The sequence below is a fragment of the Protopterus annectens genome, chromosome 8.part0 (genome assembly GCF_019279795.1).
Source record: "Protopterus annectens isolate FY-2018-M chromosome 8.part0, PAN1.0, whole genome shotgun sequence".
Taxonomy (NCBI): domain Eukaryota; kingdom Metazoa; phylum Chordata; order Ceratodontiformes; family Protopteridae; genus Protopterus; species Protopterus annectens.
Window position 1 is genome coordinate 1,821,325,799 of NC_056741.1, and position 15,761 is coordinate 1,821,341,559.

Sequence of the window (15,761 nt, forward strand, 5' to 3'; positions counted from 1 at the left end):
ATCTGTTCCCTCTTCTATACTCTTCTAACAGTGACAATTCTTCTCTTAATGGCTTTATAGTTTTATCTGTTCAATACTTTCATGATGGCATCCAATTTCTCCCCTTCCTTTCCTTTACTACCCTGTGCTTTTGTGGTAAGACATTACCTGTTATTAATTTAGCTGCACAGTAATATACCCTGTTTACTTCTTTTATATTGCATGATTGTCTATGGATAGTCCTAATTATTGTGTTCATTTGTTTTATCAGACTTCTAACTTTTTGGGTTTTATTGACTTTCTGTAGTCTATTTCTTTCATTGATCTTAATATGTCCATCCATCTCTATTTAATCAAGCAACTCTTCTCTTAGATCATTTTCTTCCAATCTATGAGCACAGTCTTTGTTCTCCATTTCCTGTGGGTATTCTATAAAAAATTCCAGAGCATCTTCCTGTGCCACATTCTCTTTAGTTTCATCCTGTGTCACCCATTGCTCTTTCATATGGGAACTCACTGGCCTATCATTCCAAAACATTAACTGCATCAGAGTTGCCACAGTTTCCTGTTCCTCCTCTTGCTGTGCAACTCCACCTAAAAGTTTGTACTGTTTTCCTATGTCAAACTTCAAAGAATCTTCATATGTCAACTGATGAGATGTTTCTCGCTAAACTGGTTTCTCCTTAATTTGACGATCCATTGCTCTATCCTGCTGTGATGTTTTCTGACTTTGATTTTCTATACTAAATCACCTTAAAACCACAGCACTGCAGGACAAAGGCCAATAAAGGTCCGTACCCCCAAAGAATAATATCTGGACACACCAAAAGGTATAAAAAGTTCTAATTGTACAAAAGTTCCACAAAAAATTGAGCGCTTTCATTTCATCCATGGAAACTTCCTCCGAATAATGAAATAACTTACAAAGCAGTTTAAATACTCTACACTTAATAGTGATTGGTTAAAAAAGCTCATTTAACCTGCTAAACCTTTTAAAGAGATACCTTGCAATGAAATGACACTGTTTGTTTTAAAATGAAACTGTTTGTTTTAAAATGAAATATACAATATGTATTTTAAAATTACGTAACAACACCAAACTTTTTACCAAACTTTTTATCCAGTTACAAATTAAAGTAATGACTCAATGACAATAACAAAAGATGATTGTGACCCAAAGAATAGCAATGAACAGAAATCATAATATGTTAGCTTTCAATTTTAGGTTTGGAACTATAGAAAGGTGATCCTTTAACAGACATAACACAACTCTGTGAGTAAATGACTACAAATATGAGGCACACATATGGTCAGTGTGCATAACACTGGACAGTTGAATGGTATGAGCTCAGTATATCACATGCAGTTCAACACACACATCTGCAATAGTAGTTTACTATGCAAATACCCTGTATAGGTCTCTCACATTTCTGAGACAACATGTATATCATAGCTGTATTCACAATTAACATATGAATATCTATGACATCCCAGTAGCAGGCCTAGCAATGTCAGAGTCAGTATTGTTCAACACAAACTCCAGTAGTGGTCATATGTGAGCCATCCTTTCCTGGGTTGACTCAGGGGCCTGAGCTGTGATCTATGTCACTGCAGACAGACCCAGATGCTATGGCCATAGGTTCTGATCAGCAATATATCAGTACAGCAAGTCTTGTTGAGACATATTTGTTGAACTTCCTATTTCCCATTATTACATAGCCCCCCACTGCATTCCATTACATGCTTACTTGTTTGACATATCTTTTTTTTTTTTTTCCAAGTATGGTTGGTTTGATTCCAAGATTTGTTGGTTGGTTGGTTTGTTGGTCTGTCTGTCTGTCTCTCTCTCTCCGAGATGTAGGCTATACATCTGTTTTGCATAGGCAGCAGCTTGCCTTTTGTAGGTAATGCTCATGAGCAGCTGATGGCCTGTGCACCAATTGGTATCCCCCACTTGCTAATTGCATGCAGAACAGCTGCATTGTTATTCCTATAGCTAATTTGGTCTATGCTACATTAGTGAATATTCAAAACTTTGAATCTGATTTTGTCAACACCATATAATCAAAGTCTTGAAACACTGAAAATGTAATAAAACACAACAACCTACAAAAACAAACCATTTAAACACTCCAAGCAGGGGGGCAAGCCACCTGCACCTCCCACTCCCCCCGCTACTTAAATATACCAACTCTGAGATCGCACTACAGTGCAGAAAAGGGAAATCTTCCCTTAACATGCTGTATGGAGATTTCCATTAAAAGATTCAAAGTTTCAAGACTTTGATCATATGGTGTTGACCATATCAGATTCAAAGTTTTGAAACATCGATCTTCTGATATAGACCCTAGCTAACGGCATGGCAAAACACTCGTGTAATTGAGCACTTCATGTGAGCATTGCCCCTTTTCCTTGTCTTTGAAGAGGACTTCATGGGGGTGTGTCAACAACAGCATCACAGAGGGTAGTTGGAAATACCTCTTACAATGAAAATGGTGGAGACAGCTCAAAAACTGGGGGAGAATGTTCCAGACATATGGACAGAATGTACGTATTGCTGTTATACAGTTGAATTAATTCTAGTTTGATAGGGTTTGTGTGGACATGGCTTTTCTGTGTGATTTTAAGTCTGACATTATTATGTGGTTGACATAAATCTCAACTGTAGGGCTATCCGCAGAATGGCCAGATTTTAGACTCTCATGTTTGATGTGTTCCTCAGACAGTTTTTGTCTTTGGAAAATCAGTAGCACACTGTCAGGATTGAAGTCAGTAAATGGTATCATCCATTTGTGTTTCTGACTTCATATCCCTCAGAAAAGATATGTTACAATAAACCCTGTTACACCAGCAACTGTCTCAGTTTATAACAGCAATATTTCACATATGCTCCTGTTTTGGGGCCTTTGCCCCCCAAGTATGTCAGGCTTTGTCAAGATGTCATGCAGTAAGAGGTTGACAAGTAGGGTATATCATAATTTAGTACCTTCATTCCTGATACCATCCCAGTGATGTATCAGAATGCCAGACATGTTATGTGTAAAGGCCTTATATATGAGGACAAAGCCTGGACATTCTGTGGGACTCTGAACAGTTGAAAGGTCTGTGTATTTCTGGCAATTGTTGGCAGACTGTCAGGATTGTGTAGTAGTGTAGTGTGTAAATGTTATTTGGCCTGTGTCGGGAGGGGGTAGATGTATGTGTTATGGCTCCTTTTCTATCTGACTGTGCATGCTGCTCCAGTTTCTGGTGGTCTATCGACTGTATATGTTTGTAGGGGCAGACAGAGACATGTCCCATACCATGGTCAGGCATCATACTACACTGTGAATTGGGCCACTATATGTAGGGGTAGTGTGTGAGTGGCAAACATGATGAGATGTTTTGATTCACACAGTCCTTATACTCTACTGTTCATTTGGCTTACCGTTATGTCACTGTGACTGTGGTGAAATTGGTTGTGGGTATGCACTTTCACATTGGTGTCTGTTTTTCAGTGCTGTTACATCCCTGTAGTGCCTGATATATTTGCATATACATGTGTAATTCCCTATAGCTGATTTGGGTTAGTGTTGTGTCAGACTGACTGTAGTTTGGATGGTGTTTGGTAACATGCTTATCAGCTGAGCATAGTTTCCCTAATGTGATGTTATGTCCCGATATTTGTAGGATGTAATGTTGCCTGGCCCCATAAGTGTTGTGTATTTCTGACACATCAGTGGGATGATGTGAGGACTTAAGTCACTAACTAGTGAGAAGTAATTGAGTGTTGGACTTGTGCTATTTCAGTCAATATATGTTAGGACAGACAGGAGGGTGTTACTGCAGCAACTGTGTCAGCTTATCTACTACAGTATTTCAAATATGTTCCTATTTTCATGGCTTTCTTCCTCCACTTTGTCAGGCTTGGTCCAGATTCATTTCACTAAGGGGTTCTGAGCATATCTCTCCACTGGCCAGATTATTTCAGAATGTCCAGGTTTATTGTTCATATTTCTGGTCTGTTCCACAGATTAATTATTTTTATTTCCCTGTTAAATCACTGTGAAGATCTGAGGATTTCTGTCAGTAAATGATGACATACATTTCAGTTTCAGAACTCACATCCTTCAGAACATGTATGCTGCAATAAATCCTGTCACTCTGGCAACATTCTACATTTATAAGAGCAATATTTAAAATATGTCCTTAATGTTGGCCCATTGTCCCCCATTTTGATAGCCTTTGGCCAGGTTTCTTGCACTAAGAGGTTGAGAGGTATTGTTCTGAGGTATGACTCCACTATATGTATATATATATATATATATATATATATATATATATATATATATATATATATATATATATATATATATATATATATATATATATAATATTGGTGCTCTGGCTGAAGTGTGATTCTTAATCAATCTGGAAACACTCTGGAAATATATCGCTGATTGATAAGTATATTTATTGGCATTTTAACCTTTCAGAGTTCTGCATTGTCTTAATTTTGCCTGACTGAATTATTTTTTTCCCTGACGGAATTATGTTATATATTTTCTGGTATTGTTTTCTGTTTCTCATCTGTCCTGAAACTGTTTTCCCTCCCTCCCACCCTATTGTTGTGGTATTGTTATAGTTGGTGGCTTTGCAGTAGCCCACCCCTACTGTAAATTTGATCTGGGACACCCCTCCCAGTCTAGTCTTCACTCTACTTAATATAAAGCAAACATTTGAAAAGGCCAACCCACTTAGGTTCTTAACCTTGAATTATCTTCTGCTCCTCCTTCCTCTCTCCTTGCACTTTACTAACAAAAAAAATGCACTTTATTCATCTGCTTTTACTGTATTTGTGTTTCTTCCTACTTTATTACTTTATTTTGCTTTTGCCTCTTCTTGAAAGAACTAAATTGTATTTATTCTGCTCCATGGTAGCAGCCTGATTAAATGTTAACTGTTATTCTAAGCCTTTTGGTTTAAGCATTTGGGCTTCAGACCAGTTGTTTTATGTTAAGAAACTTTGTGGTCTGCACTGTTGTGGCAGGACAGGCAGCGTACATCCTTCTAAGTTGGGAATTGCTGATTGAAGGCTCAGTGTCTGTTATTCTAAAAGTGTATTAGTTCTGGTTTAAGCACTTGGGCTTCAGGCCAGTTATTTTACATTAAGAAGGTTTGTGATCTGCACTCTTGTGGAAGGAGATGCTAGATTCTGCCCTACTGAGCTGGAAATTTCTGGTTAAAGGCTTATTATGCCTGCTTATTTGAACTGTTTCTGTCTGAAATTGGTGTGCTTTGTTTGCTGTAGCATATACTATATTTAGGCCTGTTGAATCTAGCTTTGTTTGTATAACTTGAGCACTAATCCAGGCCATCTTTTTTGCTGAAGGTTCCCCTGCACCCTAGTGGCAGGATTGTGCAGTTAAAACTTGTCTGATTGAAGACTGCTGGAACAGGGCTCAGTTTTGAGCTTTTTTACTGGTTAATTGGGTAATTTTTTTAAATCAGTTTGCTCATTTTCTATTGTTATATAAAACATTGCACTTTATTCATCTGCTTTTACTGCATTTGTATTTCTTCTTACTTTATTACTTTATTTTGCTTTTGCTGCCTCTTCTTAAAAGTCCAGTGTTTGAAGGTTGCCAATGTCTTTGTTTATAAGTTCCATGATAATGCTTTCCATGCTTTTACAGATCAGGCTCATCAGACTGATGGGGCGGTAGTTCCCGGGTCCAAGGTGGATCCCCCCTTGTGGAGTGGGATAACTGTAGTTGTGTGCCACTCAGTGGGCATGAAGCCTGAGGTGAGGCTATGATTAAACATGACATTTATGTGCCAGTTCATTTTGTAGTTCATGTAGTACACAGCCCAGCATGTCATCTGGTCCCATGGATGCTGTATTCTTAGCTTTGGAGAGTGCTATTTCTACCTTTGTGGCCATGATTACCAGAATTTTGCAATCTTTTGGTATTGAGGTGGGCACTTTAGGGGGTGAGAGGGGTGAAGTTTGCACTAAATCGCTCTGCCAGGGTATTGGGATCAGTATATTTAATGCCATTCTGTTGTAGCTCAGAGCATATCTGAGCATCGCCATTTAGATTCTTGACATAACTATAGAATGCTTTTTGGTTGTCTTTGGAATTTTTGGCAATTTTATTTTCGTAACTAGCTTTGGAGGATTTTATGAGGGATCACAGCTTCTTACTGAGGCTGGTAAGGGAGTTTTTTGCATCCTGGGATTTTCCTCTTTTCTGCAACAGTTTCTTTCTTTTGTTGTATAGTTTGTTTATGGCAGGGGACCACCAGATTGGCTTCCTTTTTTTATTGGTTATATTTGAGATGGCATGATTATTGCACAAGTGGATATGCTCATACAGTGCCTTAGTGTAGGATTCAGCAGTCGAACTTTCAGCTCCCATCTGCATGGGTGTCATGAAGTTTGTTACTTCTGACATGAGTAGCATGAAGTTGGCTTTAGAGAAGTTTTTTACGGAGGTTTCCTTACTGGGAGGGTGGGCGTGGGATGTGGATGTCAAGGGTGATTTGCTTATGGTCAGACCTAACCAATGAGAGGGTGACCACTGGTGTGGAGCATTTATCTCCCATGTTGGTAATGACCAGGTCTAGGATATTGGAGCCCCTGGTGGGACAATGGATTAGTTGATCCAGGGTGTTGGAATTTATGACTTTCAAGAACCATTGGGAAAAGGTGTTGGTACCCGAGTAGTTTTCCCAGTTAATGGCAGGGTAGTTGAAATCACCCAGTATTAGGGTGTTTGGTTGTATCTTAATATTGTCCAGTATGTTTAGAAAGGTGCAGTGAGAATCTTGGGGCATGGTGGGGGATCTGTAGCAAGCTACAATTTTGATTGCTGTCTTACCTAGTATTAGTTGCAGCTGGAGAATTTCAGATGCATTTTGTTGGGCAACTAGCCTGGAGGTGTGAATATCCTTGGTGAATATGGACACTCCTCCACTTTTAGTGTTTCAGTCTTGGTTTGGTGGCCATAAAGTGTGGTAAGAGTTGTAGTCTGGTATTGCAGGGGTGCTCTCTGGAGCCTTGAACCAGGTCTCATTTACTACACCGATATCGATGTTCTCCATTTTTAGGAGTGCCTCGAGAGAGTGCATTTTGTAGTTTAGACTTCTAGCATTGAGTAGCATTACCTTCAGATTTTGCATGCTTGTATCCGTTACAGTGGTGATTTTGTCCTTTGAACCTTGCCTAAAAAGGCACTATAGGGGTGGCAAGAGCTTTAGTCAGTAACCTGAATCCCAGGAGTGACAGGTGCAGACCATCTCTGGCAAAGCATTGTGGTTTGTCGATCATGTCGTCCCAGGCAGACAGATACTGGATCCCCTTTGAATGACACCAGAAGCTTAGCCAATTGTTGAAGTCAATCATTTTTATTCGTATACTGTGGTATCATTCTGGGCGAAGGCAGGATGCTACTCAGGGCTAGGGTCATACCTGCCTGGGCCACATGATCTGAGAGGTCTTCCATCTCTCTTTTCATGTAGTCCAGGGAGGTACATCTCAGGTCATTCACTCCAACATGGAAAATGACAGAGTCGTATTTGTACTTGTTGTGGAGCGACTTGAGTGCATGTGTTATGTGGTGGATCCTGGCACCCAACAGGCAGCTGACTGTAATTTTCTCCTTGTTTAGCCTGGTCAGTGGGACATCAGTGTGCCTGACTATAGAGTCACCTATGACTAAAGTGTTGGGTACATTGTCTTGCCTTATGGGCTGTTGTTGGGTGGCACACTGGTGTTGTGAGCTATGTGTCACTTTAGTTGTGACTGGTGTTTGTTTGCATTTGAGCTTCAGAGGTCCTTGTTGCTTGGGCAGGTTAATGTTAAGGGCCTCTGCATATGTGGGTTTAGTGTTGCTATGCGTGGGTGTTGATGGTGTGGATTTTGAAGAGCTATGTGTTGCTTGAGATGTAGTGCAGGTGTTAACCTTCTCCTCTTGACTGTCTAGAACAATTTTGGCTGGAGAGAGCTTTGCTTCCTGTTTGGCTATGTAAGTGCATCTTTCGCAGGTTGTAGTGTTGGGTAGTAGGAGGAGAGGTAAACGGGTAATCACCACACGCCAAGAAGGATAGCCTCACTCTGTTGAAACACTCCGTTTATTGCAATAAGAAACAGCACAAACCACATTAACGCTGACACACTGTAGTAGTTAATAAACGGAGTGTTTCAACGGAGTGAGTCTATCCTTCTTGGCATGTGGTGATTACCCGTTTACCAGTTCTTTGCTGCACCACTTTCCACCTTGTGTTTCCTAGTAGGAGGAGAGGGCCATCTGTGTACATGACACAGTTGCTGCATTGCCCCAGTTTGCCCAGATTCACCAGGTGAATAGCCTAGTACCTACCTATGAACCTCTCTCTCTCTCTCTCTCTCTATATATATATATATATATATATATATATATATATATAGATACTTATCATAGGAGAGAAAGACTGAGATCAAAAGACTGAAATTCCAAAAAACTGAAAAATCACTTGACTGAAACCCATAAGACTGAAACCCATAATACTAAATTTCAACATACTAAATTTTAAACTGGACCATATAAAACCAGACTAGAAGTGGGGGTTATGCCCTCCCACACCCCCTCTAACTATATATACTAACTCCAGGATCGCACTACAGTGGGTAAAAGGGCATAGCAGTGGCAGCATGTAGACTACTGTAAGGTAAGTGTAAGGTATATGCCCTTTTCCCCACTGTAGTACAATCCTGGAGTTAGTATATATAGTTAGGGGGGGTTGCTGGGGATGCAGCCCTCCCACATTGGGGGGTATAGGGGGCATAGCCCCCACCTAGTCTGGTTTTATAAGCTCCAGCTTACAATTTAATATGTTGAAATTCAGTATTATGGGTTTCAGTCTTATGGGTTTCACTCAAGTGACTTTTCATTCTTTTGAAATTTCAGTCTTATGGTTTCAATCAAATGTATTTCAGTCAAATTAGTTTTTTATCATATGATAGGGATCTATCTATATATATATATATATATATATATATATATATATATATGTATATATATACACACACACACACACACACACACACACACACACACACACACACACACACACACACACACACACACACACATATCTATATGGGTCTACTTCACACAATCGAACATCCAAATGTTCAACTTTCATATGGCTGTATGAAATGTGAAAATAAATAAATAAATAAATAAACAGTGCTAGCAAGGGAGGGGGAGCCCCCTGCATCCCCCACACCTCCTGCTATTTAAATATACCAACTCTGAAATCATACTATATTGCGGTAAAGGGAAATCTTCCTGTTCTGTGTTATGTGGAGATCCCTATTCAGACCATTCGAACTTTTAAACGTTCGATCACATGGTCTCTGCCATATGAAAGTCAAGCTTTTAAAAGTTCAACCATCTGAAGAGGACTCATATATATATATATATATATATATATATATATATATATATATATATATATATATATATATATATATATATATATATATATATATATATATATATATATATATATATATATATATATATATATATATATATATATATATATATATATATATATATATATATATATATATATATATATATATATATATATATATATATATATTTTATAATATTTCTATTTATATTATGTATATATTTTCCATATATATATATATATATATATATATATATATATATATATATATACATATGCATTTCCATACATATATACATGTTTATATGTATTTATACAAAACCTGACTGAGTCTACAGAATCTTTTCCCTACTGTTGAATGATTCTACTGCATGATATGTTTGAAAACACATCAACAATCCCTACAGCTCAAATTGTGTAGTGGTACATTGCTCTGAATATGGTGTACAGGGCCCTGGGTTCAAGTCATAGCAGCACCGATTATTTTGTTGCTTGGCAGAGCTGTGGCTAATGAGACAGAGTGATTAAACCAGTTTTAAGTGGCTTTAAGTGGGTTTGCATGAAGCTAAGCAATGCCAACACATGGTTAACTATAGATATGCTTAATCTGTGTTGACTCAACTTAGCATTGCGCAAACTCGCTTACTCCTGCTTACTCCCACTTACACCCATGCTAATATCTTTAAAAGAAACGAAAAAGGGGTGATAGGAATGTGGTGAAAAAGAGGCACGCAGTTGCCTGTCCTAATTTAATTACATCACAAAGTTCACTAGTATTGTGTCTTAAGCACAAAAATTCTCCATAGGTAAGGAGCTTACCAGATGGGGGTTATCTGCTAGATGCACAGAGAAACATATACACTGAAGTTTCTTTCCTAAACAAACAGACCTGTATTATTCTCCTCAAACTAAATCATAATGCAATATTCAAAAAAAAATACTGTAGAATCTACTATATCATAAACTAACTTAATACCCCAATGATTTTCATATAAATGCTCCACAAAGGACATTATTTTTTCACCCTTTTCATAAAAAAATAATAAATTATCTGTGTCTCACATACATCAGTACATAATCCTAAAAACAATTTCTTAACTATGAATTATTTTTCAAACTCATCAACACATATGCTTAAGTAGGAACATAAATTATTTATTTATTTATTTATATTTGTTGACCGGGAGTGTCCGACTGGACGTAGGTCCATTTTCAGCAGAGGCCTGCGGAGAAAAGCTCCACAGTTAAAACAAACAGACAGTAGTTACATTGGATTACATAGCGATTAACAATTTACATAGCAATTACTTACAACATGTTTACAGATGAAGAACATAGTCCATCAGTAGACAACTAGAATATATCTGTGAATTACATAACAGACATTAACAAATGTTACAATAAGAAGTTCCTGCTGTATATTAAGTACTAGGCTTATGAGCATCTGAGCTTGCTATAATCAAGGTAGTTAGTGAAGTGGACAGAAAGGTAGTGGTTGGATGGGGTGGGTGATATTAGAGTGGGAGTTGCAAGGGCATAGCCAGCATGTTTTTAGGTGTGCTTTTAGTAAAGTTTTGAAGTGGGTGCATGATGCTATGGAGGTAATTGTGGGTGGGAGGGAGTTCCATAATTTGGCTATGGTGCAAAAGAATAGTGCTTCACCAGCAGAGGTATTGGCTTTAGTGATCTGCAAGTGATTTTTCTTGCTGGATCTTAGTAGTCTGGTGGTGAGATAGGGTTGGAGTGGATTCTGGAGGGATGGGACATTTAGTGGATGGTTTACTAGTTTGTGGGTGAGTGAGACTTGATACCATTGAAGGAGGTGAGGTAGTTCAAACCAGCCCAGTTCAGCAAGTGAGAGACAGTGGTGACTACAGTAGGATGCCCCTGTGGCGAATTTGGCGATTTTGTTGTAGCAGGTCTCTAGCTTGTTTAGATCGCATTGCCTCAGGTTGGTATATATTGGAGAGGCATAAAGTAGGGTGGAGATAAAGTGGGAATTTGCTTTTGAAATCTTTGCTGCTTAGGTGAGAAGTTGCTTATTTCTGTATAACGCTCCTAGTTTTTGTGGACTTTTTTTATGGGCAAGGATATGTGAATGTCAAATTTTAGTTTATTGTCTATTTCCACTCCTAGCAATTTGGTGTGTTCAGTTGGGTATATAGTGGTGTTGTCTTTTGCTGTGATGTTAAAGTGAGAGTTGTTTTGAGTATGTTTGGTGGGTTGGAAGATGAGTAGTTTAGTTTTGTTTGGGTTAAGTATTAATTGGGCATCGGATAACCAAGTTTCAACAGAGGAAAAGGCTTCCTGTGTGACTTTTTGCAGTTTGGGTAGGGGCTGGGCTGAGCAGATGATGGTTGAGTAATCTGCTTATTGTACGAGTGTGCCATGTTTGGTGGCAGAGGCTAGATTATTGGTGAAAACAGAGAAGAGTAGGGGTCCAAGGATGGATCCTTGGGGAACCCCTATGGAGACAGGTAGTTGGGGAGATATGTCATTCTGCCATACAATGGATTGTTGGCGGTCAGACAGGTAACTCTGAAACCAATTGGTGACTGATTGTGAGAAGGATAGGTTATTGAGGACAGAGATAAGTTGTTTGTGTGGGACCATGTCAAATGCTTTAGATAGGTCTAGGAAAGTAGCAGAGGAGAGATAGCCATTGTTTTTATGCTGAAGGATAGATAAATATCCATCATCAGAGTACCCCTCTTTCTATAAACCATTTATTTCCCAAAACAAAATATTGTGTGTCAAACAAAAATGTAAATTTGTAGAATTTGTTAGAAAAACAAAATGAAATCATATGCATAACAGTTTGCACAACCATAAACTGTAATCTTTGATCATCTAACATCATCTGGCACACTTTCTCTCCTCTAACCTCTCAGCATTTCAAACAAGTAAAAAGTTGGTAATCGCATATACATAGGAGTATGTATTTCTGCAACCCCTCCCCAAAAAGAAAACAAAACTCTGCTGCTATATTGCATAAATAAATAATTTCTGCTCATCTAACAATATTTGGCACACCTTCTCACCTCAAATCACTCAACATTTAATAGACATTGGTAATCACTCACATAGGAATATGTATTTTGAAACCTCCCCTACCCCCCCAAAAATGTTACTGCTGCTGTACTGCAGGGATAAATTACACTTAGCGGTAATACTCCAAAAAAAAGGTAGCTGAGGTAATACCCAGTATGTGTAAGTAATATAAAGAAAAAACATGATTGCATAGTGTTTATTATCCACCTTATAAATAAAATGTGAATGTATTCCTTTCAAAAAAATGTGGGGTGGGGTGAGGTAAACCAGACTTGTCAGCATTAATAGTACCTAGTATAAGGCCCCTGCTGGTTATATGGGTTTTGTTAAAGTAATGTCACGTCTGATTTTGGTACTTTATACAGTGGCAGCACCTGTGAAGGCACAAGGCCATTCAATGAGCTGATCAGGAGACCTTGATAATGGTCAGCCTTCTTAGGCATGCATATCTAGATAAGACCCAATTGTGCACAAGAGGAAGTGAGTGGAAAAAAACTGACATCTGGCAGGAGGTGGGTAACCATAGGTCTGACCAGCTGTCTGAGTAGATTGAACAGGCAGCAGTGAGAAGGCCAGAGTTGCATAGTAAGTATTATTATTATTATTATTATGTTTTTCTTGGTCATATTAAACATGGCTTTAAAAATAAACTATAAAAAAGTTACATAACTGAAGGTGTTTGTTCAAAGAAAAATGTATAAATGCAAATATGTATCTGTAATATTATAATAATGAATACCGAAGCATAAACATATAAGTATATAGAACTGCATCTGTATACAAATATGTGTGAAATGTTTATGTGAGAAAATAATTGTCTATAAAATACAAGTGTAATTATATGTATGTAGTAGAAAAATAATAATCTGCATATCTATGTTTGTAAATCACAGATATACATTTGCATTAACAAGATCAGGCAGGGTGAGAGGGGCAATTGGCCAGGGTACAAAGTGTTTGGAGGATGTCATCAGTCATCCATTATCTTGTTTGTGTTTTTTTTTTGTCTGTAGTTAAAGAGCTATCTAGGGGTGTGGATGTAGCCACAATAATCAGATTGCTAAAATGTAGAGACTGGGGGCAGGATTCACGATGGCTTGCACGGAGTCTAAGAGTCGTGTAAGACTCCATGCAGCCATCGCGATCCAGGAACAGCCCAAAATCCCATGTAAGAGACAGCTAAAATGGCTTTTACATGGGCAGGGCGTGGATATGCTAATCACCCCACTTGCAGCCGAAAGTCATGCAAATGAGGTAGATTAGCGATCCACAAAGCTGAAACCAGCCCGTGTAAGAGTCGTGTTAGGTGCAGAAATGTACTCAGTTGACAACTGAGTACGTTACTGCAAATAACACAATGGAGCCATGACAGCTCCAAATAAAGTGTGCAAATGTTGCAGTCAGCATGCCAATGGCCAAATATGTGGCCATTGGCATGTTAACCTGATGCAAACATGAAATAAAATATGTATATTTTTTTTCGGAGATCGGCGATGTTTAAATGCAGCGCAGCCCCGCGCAAACGGGCTGCGCTATATAAAACAGAAAAATAAAGGTTTGAAACCCACAAATATGGGTTTTATGTAATGCATGGATTCACAATGCAGGGACTAGCAGACCAAAAACAACATGGCCACCGTCTAGTGGTTGCTAAGGGGGGAAGCTGAGTGTAAGACATGTAATTAAGCATTAGTAGGCAATCCTATGTAAATGAGTGGTAGGACAGTGAATCACACTGTCACATAGCAAATGAGCACATTCTGTGTAGTGTAAGAGTTAGATAAGGGGGAGTAACAGAGTAGGAGATAGGTGACATCACAGGGGGGAATGTCAGGAAGAAATCAAGCTCATTGGAGCAAAGTGGTATGTGAAAGATGTCAATCACACAGCATAAAAAGAGGAGTGTCAACAGATAAGCATGGGAAAGTCAAGAAATGGAAGGTGTACACTGTGGCCAACACCAAAGTTTCTTGCTGTGCGTGCATCTTGTGGCGATGTGCATGCTGGGAGCCGCGAGTAAGACAGAGTGCGCGCGTGTAAGGCAGAGTAAGCATGTAGGAGCCTGTTTAAAGATCTGTAAACCTGTTTGCGCTGGTGTGCGTGCGTTTTAACCCGAATAAGCAGATTCTAGTCCGTGTAAGCATCTGTGCACACATGGTAGCCACTGTGAGCGTGTTTTCGATGGTATGCGCGCTGCTCCCCCTGAGGAAACAAAGAGGAAAAAGGAAGCAGAAGAAATAGTAGGAAACTAGCAGGGAATACTTGTAGAGGTAGCAGGTGAAAACAATTAGAAGCAGGCAATTACACAGGCAGAATACAAGCCCAGCCCAGCACTTAAAACACTGCAAACAGCATTGCAGTATGTTTCTCTCAAGAGACACTGCGAGACAGGAGTAAGCTAGTAGAAGTGAAAACTGAAAAAGCTGCACTCAGACCAAACATGCTAGGGGCTGCCATAGCTGTCATAAGGAGACATAGGAGACTTGCTGAGGGTGGTGACAATGGAAATGCTGCCAGACAACCCACAGTGAAGAGATGGAGAAGAGTGTACAGGCCCAGGGTCACCTACCAGGGGTTACATGAGCTGGAGATAGTGGAGCGCTATAGAGTGGACAGAGACCTCCTGCAGCAAATTGTTGAGCTGTGCAGGCCACGCCTCACACACAGAACCAACAGAGAGGAACCCATCCCAGTGGAAACCAAGGTATGTGTTGGCCAAAGAATACTAGCAACAGGTACCTTCCAGAGACCAACTGGTGATATTATGGGGATATCACAGGCATCAGCCTCCAGGGTACTGCACCAGTTCATGGATGCCATGTCAGCACATGTTGGTGAGCATGTATATTTCCCCAATGCCCGTGGCGTACACAGCAATATGCGTCTCTTCCAGCAAATAGCGGAATACCCTGAGGTAGTGGGTGCAATAGACTGCACGCACAATATGCATCAAAGCACCAGCCGGTGAGCAGGGTAGGGTCTACATTAACCGCAAGGGCTTCCCCTCCATCAACTGCCAGGTCGTGTGTGATGCCCAGGGCATAATAATGAATGTGTGTGCTGGCTGCCTGGGAGCTACCATGATTCCCATATCTGGCATTTGATGCAGCTGTACCAGACATTTGCCAATGGGGACATCCCACATGGTCACCTAGTGGGGGATGCAGGTTATGCACTGGAGCCTTGGCTGATGACACCCATCAGAAACACACGCACACCTGAACAGGAACGCCATAATGAGGCACACGCACAAACACGTAATGTAATAGAGCGTGTGTTTGGGCTGC